General features: G+C 57.4%; 1 protein-coding gene across 1 annotated transcript in view; it reads left to right on the top strand.

Moving 5' to 3' along the window:
• Window positions 1-516: 516 nt before the first annotated feature.
• GNG2 (G protein subunit gamma 2) overlaps window positions 517-7135 on the top strand; it is a 30174-nt gene continuing 23555 nt past the window's right edge. Inside the window, exon 1 of the mRNA XM_066551478.1 lies at window positions 517-564. The gene's annotated coding sequence lies outside the window, so the exon portion shown is untranslated. The remainder of the gene's footprint in view (window positions 565-7135) is intronic.

Raw genomic sequence — 7135 nt, 5'->3', positions numbered from 1 at the left:
AGGGACAGGGACAGGGATAGGGACAGGGATAGGGACAGGGACAGGGACAGGGATAGGGACAGGGATAGGGACAGGGACAGGGACGGGGCAGGGATAGGGGCAGGGATAGGGACAGGGATAGGGGCAGGGATAGGGGCAGGGACAAGGACAGGGGCAGGGACAGGGAGCGGGACCTGCGCAGGGTGAGGGCAGGCAGGGAGGAGGCAGCGGGCTCTGGGCAGGAGCGATCCGCGAACGCCGGGGGAGCGCAGAGCATCAGCAGGAGGAGGAGGAGGAGGAGGAGGAGGAGGAGGAAGTCGGGGCTGAGCCGCTTCCTGTAGGCAGCGGGATGAGCGCAGACAAAGCTGGGTGGGGACTCGCCGCTCGGGGCTGCTGCTGACCACCATCCTCCTCCTCCTCCTCCTCCTCCTCCTGCTGCTGCTGCTGCTGCTGCGGCCGCATCCCTCCGGCCCTCCCTCCTCCATCCATTCCTCCATCCCAGCGTCCGCCCGTCCGTCCGTCCATCCATCCCTCTGTCCGTCTGTCCGTCCCGCCGCCGCCCGCCCCGCGGGGCACCGCTTCCAGGTACGGAATGGGGGCACTGGGAGCACTGGGAGCACTGGCAGTGGAATCACTGGGAGCACTGGAAGGGCTGTTACTGGGAGCACTGGGAGCACTGGGATGGCTGGCACTGGGAGCACTGGGAGCGCTGGCAGGGCTAGCAATGGAATCACTGGGAGCACTGGGAGCACTGGGATGGCTGGCACTGGGAGCACTGGGAGCGCTGGGAGCATTGGGAGCGCTGGCAGGGCTGGCAATGGAATCACTGGGAGCACTGGGAGCACTGGCAGGGCTGTTACTGGGAGCACTGGGAGCGCTGGGAGCACTGGGAACACTGGAATGGCTGTTACTGGGAGCACTGGGAGCGCTGGGAGCGCTGGTATGGCTGTCACTGGGAGCACTGGGAGCACTGGGATGGCTGTTACTGGAAACACTGGGAGCACTGGGAGCGCTGGGATGGCTGTCACTGGGAGCACTGGGAGCACTGGGAGCGCTGGGATGGCTGTCACTGGGAGCACTGGGAGCACTGGGAGCGCTGGGATGGCTGTCACTGGGAGCACTGGGAGCGCTGGCGCAGGTGGGGCTGGGCAGGGCTGTCCCTGAGCCCCGTGGGGACCGAGCCGCTCCTAAATCAGCAGAAATCCCCCAAATCCCCCAATTCCCCGCAGCCCAGGGGAGCCCGGAGTCCCACCCTGCGGGGCTGGGGCCGAAGGTGCTTTGTGCAGCGAGCTCAGGCTCCCAACAAAGGTTGGATTTAAAGGGTTTGATCCTCCTTAATCAGCTGATTTGCCATCACAGGCGAGGCTTTCTCCGGGGATGAATGAGACGTAGTGTTCTTTCTTCCCTGATTTTTTTATCTTTTGTAATCACGGAAGGAAGGAAGGAAGGAAGGAATGGGGAGACTTTCCCGATCCCAAATCCCTGCAGCAGCCTGTGCTGGGATCAGCCCCAGCCTGGCTTGGAGGGATTTGGGGCTGATGTCCATGCAGGTCCCTCCCCACAGCCATGCCCCTCTCCTTTCTATCCAAATCCCTGTTTTCCCAGCAGTGCTTTGGGTGAAGGATTCCCGGGAAAATCACCGGGATGATCTCGAGGAAAACTGGTCCAGGGCTGGGAGGGGGGAATCCAGCAAAAAGCTGACACAGGGAAGATTTGGAATAGGAATGAGGAGGAAATGAGGAGGAAATTCCTGGCTGGGAGGGTGGGCAGGCCCTGGCACGGGGTGCCCAGAGCAGCTGGGGCTGCCCCAAATCCCTGGAATTGTTTCAGGCCAGGCTGGACAGGGCTTGGGGAAGGTGTGGATGCCAGGGAGTGGAATGGGATGGGCTTTAAGGACCCTTCCCATCCCTGTCAGAGATCCCACCATTCTCACCTCCTTGGTGGAAAATGATTTATATTTATTAAATTATTTAAGGCCAATCCTGACCTCACAGCGATACCCCCTCATTAATCAATCGCTAATGAGCTGCTAATGAACTTAGAGCACGGTGCCCAAAGGGCAGGGGCTGGGAGCAGCAGTGATCTGCTTCTGCTGTTCCTGCTGCTCGTATTTCTTTCCCCATTTCCTGCTGCTCTTATTTCTTTCCCCATTTCCCCCTGCCCTCCCGAATTGCTCCTGATCCATCATCCCCAGCTCCTCTCTCCTGGAGAAGGGGCTGGGGCCGTGTGGATGGGTGGTAGCAGGCTGCAGCCAGGCATGGAGGATTTTTCCTTATAACTGGATTTCCCTGAATGCAACTGGAGCATGCAGATTTTTAATCCTCTTTCCAACCATATGGCCGCTGGCTGGATTGAAATATGACTCAATTAATTATTGCCAGGAAAGCCCTGGGGCCAAGCCTTTCTCTGGGAGGGGGTTTGGAGGTGCTCCCCGGGTTTTAAGGGGGCTTTTCCCACCCTGTTTCGTGGGATTCAGGGGTGGGGCTCAGCCCCATCCCACCCCAGCTTCTGTGTTGGCCCTACAAGGCTGGGCATGGCCCCAGCTGCTCCTTGGCACCAATTTTGGGGATTTTTTTAGGCATTTCCAGCCTTGAAGGAGGGGGCAGAGATGCTGCTTGGTGCGCTGTGCTGCTGGCTGCTCACCTGGAGCATCAGCCTGGCAGTCTCAGCACCACCTGGACGAGGCCTGGAGGCAGCCTTGTCCCCAAAATGGGACATTCCCAGCTTGGGAGGACCCGTGGTCTCTCCACACGTGCCCATCCCCTCTCTCCCAGCTTCCCTGGGAGCTGCCAGCTTTGCTGCCAGTGGATGGTGCACCAGCCTGAAGGATCTCGTGGGGTTTTCTCCTTGCTGGTGGCTCGGTGGGGCACATTTTGGATCTGGGGGGAGGTGATGACTGAGGCTGCTTCGTGGCATGGGGGTTCTCATGACCAGGAGCAGGCAATCCTAGAGGGATTCCCATGGATTGATGGCTGTGAGCTGGTGAAGAAGCTCTATTATATTTATAGTTATAGTTATATATTTGGTTATATTTATATGAATTATTACTGTTATTATTACTGGTTTTACTGTTATTCGTCCCCAATCCCACCTGCTGCTTTTGCCACCCCATGCCAAATGGAAAATGCAATAAAAACGCAATTTTCCCGGGGTGGGCAGCGCCATCCCCCCCGGCAGCCCCGCGGATGCTCCCGCTGGAATTCCAGGGGCTCCTGAATCCCGGTGAGTCACCGAAGGAGGACAGGCCGGCGCCGGCTGTTTCCATAGTAATTAGGGCTGGAGAGACGGTGCTGGAGCCCCACGGATCCCCAAAAAATCGCTGCCAGGGGCGGCTGTCCCGCTCCATCCCGCCCCATCCCGCCGGGACCGCGGGGCCGCTCCCTCCGCCTGGATCGCCCCGTTTGGGGCTGGGATTTAGGGATTCAGCCTGGGAAAAACCAGCATTTCAGGCTCGAGTGGCATCCATCCTCAGCGAGGCTTCTCCAAGGGTCTCCCTGCTGTGCCCGGAGCGGGACGGGAAAAGCGGGACGGGAAAAGCGGGACGGGAAAAGCGGGATGTGTCCGTGTGTGTTCACAGCCAGCCTGGAAGAGGGAGGAAGGAGCTGAGGGATTCGGTCGGATTTTCAGGTTTTCTTGCTTTTCAGGCTCTTCTCTTGCTTTTCTCCCTCTCTGGGCTCAGCCTCTTGGTGGGGAGGAGGGATGAAACCCCATTCCATGGAAAAGGATGTGGCTGCATCCTGCTCCACTGAGCCAGGGATTTTTTTTGCTTGTCCTCGCACGGTTTTATTCCCTGCTCACTTCCACCCCGGTTTTCCGTGTGCGTTTTTCCCTCATGCATGGTGCAAACCCCCCAGATCCACTCCCTTTAGAGCACAGGAGGGGTTTTGTCCGCCCAAATTCCCTGGGGGAATGGCCAGGGGTGTCCTGGTCCTGCTGCTGGGGTGGCTGCAGGGACAGGTCTGGGGCTCGTGGAGAGGCAGCTCTGAGCTGGGCAGGATCCAGCTGGAGGGATTTGGCTCCATGGAGAAGCCAGGATTGCTCCCAACCCCATCCAGGGTGGGGCTGGGATGGTGCTGGTGGGGTGTGGGTGTTGGATCAGGCCAGGGATTAATTAATTAATGATGCCTTTGATTAGGGATGTGCAAGGGAATCGAGGTGCTGGGTGGGCAGGGAGGAGGCTGGAGGGAGGAGCAGGGAATGGCAGGAGCAGGGAATCAGGGAATGACAGGATCAGGGAATCACAGATTAGGGAATCACAGGATCAGGGAATGACAGGATCAGGGAATCACAGATTAGGAAATCACAGGATCAAGGAATCATGGAATCACTGGATCAGGGAATCACAAATTAGGAAATCACAGATCAGGGAATGATGCAGGAGCAGGGAATGACAGGATCAGGGAATCACAGATTAGGAAATCACAGGATCAAGAAATCATGGAATCACAAGTTAGGGAATCACAAATTAGGGAATGACAGGATCAGGAAATCACAAATTAGGAAATCACAGATCAGGGAATCAGAGAATGATAGGATCAGGGGAATCACGGATCTTGAATGACAGAAGCAGGGAATCAGGGAATCACAGGATCAGGGAATCACAGGATCAGGGAATCACAGGTGGTTTGGGTTGGAAGGGATCTAAGAGACCATCTAGGATGGGCTCAGATGCAGCCATGCTGAGGCTGGAGTCTAAATCCCTTCATTTCACATGGGAATGATGGACTCCAAGCACCAGGGTCGGTGGGAATAAAAAATCCCTTCTGAAATCACATTGGGCCAAGCCTGGAAAAATCAGCACCTTGCAGCTGAGGCAGCCTGGATAATTCCTGGGAAGCAGCAGCTGCACCAGGACCTGCTTATCCTCCCAAACACAATTAGTTTTCACCTTATCTCGTCCTTCCCTGGCTTTTCACTCAGCAGCTTCCTTCCCCTCTTGTCTGTCATCATCATCCTCGTTAGAGCCCGGGTTAATTAGTTTATCCCAGGGAAGCTCTCGTGGTTGGAGCTTTCTGCTGCTCTCCTGCAGGTTCCTGAGCTGCAGGTTGGTTATTCCAGGGGTGCTGCTGGATAAGCTCCTTTGGCTGAGCTGCTGGCTCAGTTTAACAGGTTTATCTTCCTCTCTGCTCTCCCGAGGGCTTTGGGAAGGAAAGCTGGCTCTGTCCATCCCATAATGCTCCCCAGGAACAGATTTCCCACCTGGAAAGGTCCTGGATGGGCGCTGCAAGAGGGATCTGTGTGGGAAGGAGCTGCCTTGGAGCTCCTCAGGGATTTGTGCTCCTTCCCATGTCATATAAAATCCCCCAAAAGGGGAAAAATCCTTGGCAGAGCACGGGGTGTTCCCAGTGCAACCCCCTGGGTGTTCCTGGTGTCACAGCTGCTCTTCTGAGGGGCCAGGGGGACAATCCCAGCCCCAAAGCTTGGCTGCTTCCTGCTCTTCCTGCTGCCTGTGCCCATCCCTGCAGGCAGAGGGGACCACGGGGACCTCATCGGTGCCCTGTGCCACCACCCCCTAATTCTGGCACGTTCCCGGAGTAAATCCATGCTGAGCATCCTCCCTGCCCTCCTGCCCCTGCCTGGGCAGGAGGAGCCCCGGTGTCCCCAGGGCTGGCACCTGCAGGACAAGGGTGACACTGCCGGCTGGGCTCCTGTGCTAATTAGGGCCATTAAGGTCATTAACGTTTGGGTGCTGTCGTGTCTCTCTCGTGCCAGGAAATTGTGGAGTTGTTCGGGTTGGAAAAGCCCTCTCCAGTCTTCAAGCGCAGCCATTCCCACCCATGTCCCCAAGTGCCACCATCCCCACGGCTTTTCAATCCCTGCGGGGGTGGGGACTCCACCCTGTGGAGCCAGTGCCTGAAATTCCTCTGCCGTTTTTGCCAATTCCCTTTTAATGATTTGTTTTTCCTGGTTCATTTTCCCGAGGAACAGACGTGGTGCTGAGCCAGGGAGAGCCACCACGGTGGTGGCACCTTGGGGACAGGCAGAGTGTCCCTGTGCAGCCCCCAGAGCCTGCAGGGGTGTGGAGGAGCTGTGCTTTCCCATCTGGGCTGTGTCCCAGAGGACAAACCAGGAGCTGGATGAGGTTCAGGAATGCTGAACCTGTTGCAGCATCCCCTGGGATGGCACAGGGAGCACTGCCAGGTGTCCAACAGGCACAGCCTGGGAGGGCTGAAGGGATGCTGGAAGGATTCTTCAGGCTTCAGTTGGCTGAAAATCCTCCCTGGAGCTGTGAGATCCTGTGCAGGAGCTGTGGGTTTGGAGGAGCTGTGCTTTGGGGTCGTTTTGGGGTATTTTGGATAAGAAAGCAGCAGCTGTCAGCTGATGGGAGATGCTCAGCTCTGATTTGATTCCTCTTTGGTTTTGCTTTGGAGCAGGGAAGGAGGATAAAGAAGGTGTGGAGAGTCAGGGGTGCCAGGAAAACGTCTTCACAATGCCACTGTCACCAGGGGACACCAGGACAGTGCCAGCGTCTCTGCCTGTGCCGTTTGTCATTGCCATGTCTGCAGCCCAAGGGCCTCTGCACAGAAACCTTGGGAGAAACAGGCAGGGCTTGGTCTGAGCCTCCTGAGACAGGAACAATTCTCAGTGCCCAGGAGTCCAGAGGAGCCACAGAGATGCTCTGAGGGCTGGGAATGTTCCCCTGGAGAGGAGAAGGCTCCAGGGAGAGCTCAGAGCCCCTGGCAGGGCCTGGAGGGGCTCCAGGAGAGCTGGAGAGGGACTGGGGACAAGGGATGGAGGGACAGGAGCCAGAGGGCAGGGATGGAGGGGATGTTGGGAAGGAATCTCTGCTCTCAGCCATCACTCAGGGCAGGTCAGAGCTGTCCCCATGGCTCTGGTGTGAGTCCATGTGGGTCCAGGTGTCCCCAGGATGTCCTGCAGGAACATGGTTGGGTTTTCTCCGTGTTCCAGGTTCCTTCTCAGGGATTTCCTGCCCCTCTCTGGTCCTGCAGCACTTTGGGGTCCTTACTTGGGAACCATCACAAGCTGGTTTAATTTCTAATTAACCTCCAGGCCTGTGGCTGCTGCTGGAAAGGGCCCAGGCAGAGCTTCCCCACCTTGGGAAATTTGCTGAACCTTGGCCAGGCCTGGTGGATTCCATGGCTTTGTGCAGAACCTTGGGAAAGGACAAGGACATGGTGGGGACAGAGCTCCAGTG

This window comes from Molothrus aeneus, chromosome 6 (genome assembly GCF_037042795.1).
Source record: "Molothrus aeneus isolate 106 chromosome 6, BPBGC_Maene_1.0, whole genome shotgun sequence".
Lineage (NCBI taxonomy): Eukaryota > Metazoa > Chordata > Aves > Passeriformes > Icteridae > Molothrus > Molothrus aeneus.
The sequence above is the reverse complement of the archived record's forward strand: the minus strand, read 5'-3'. Positions and strand labels throughout refer to the sequence as shown.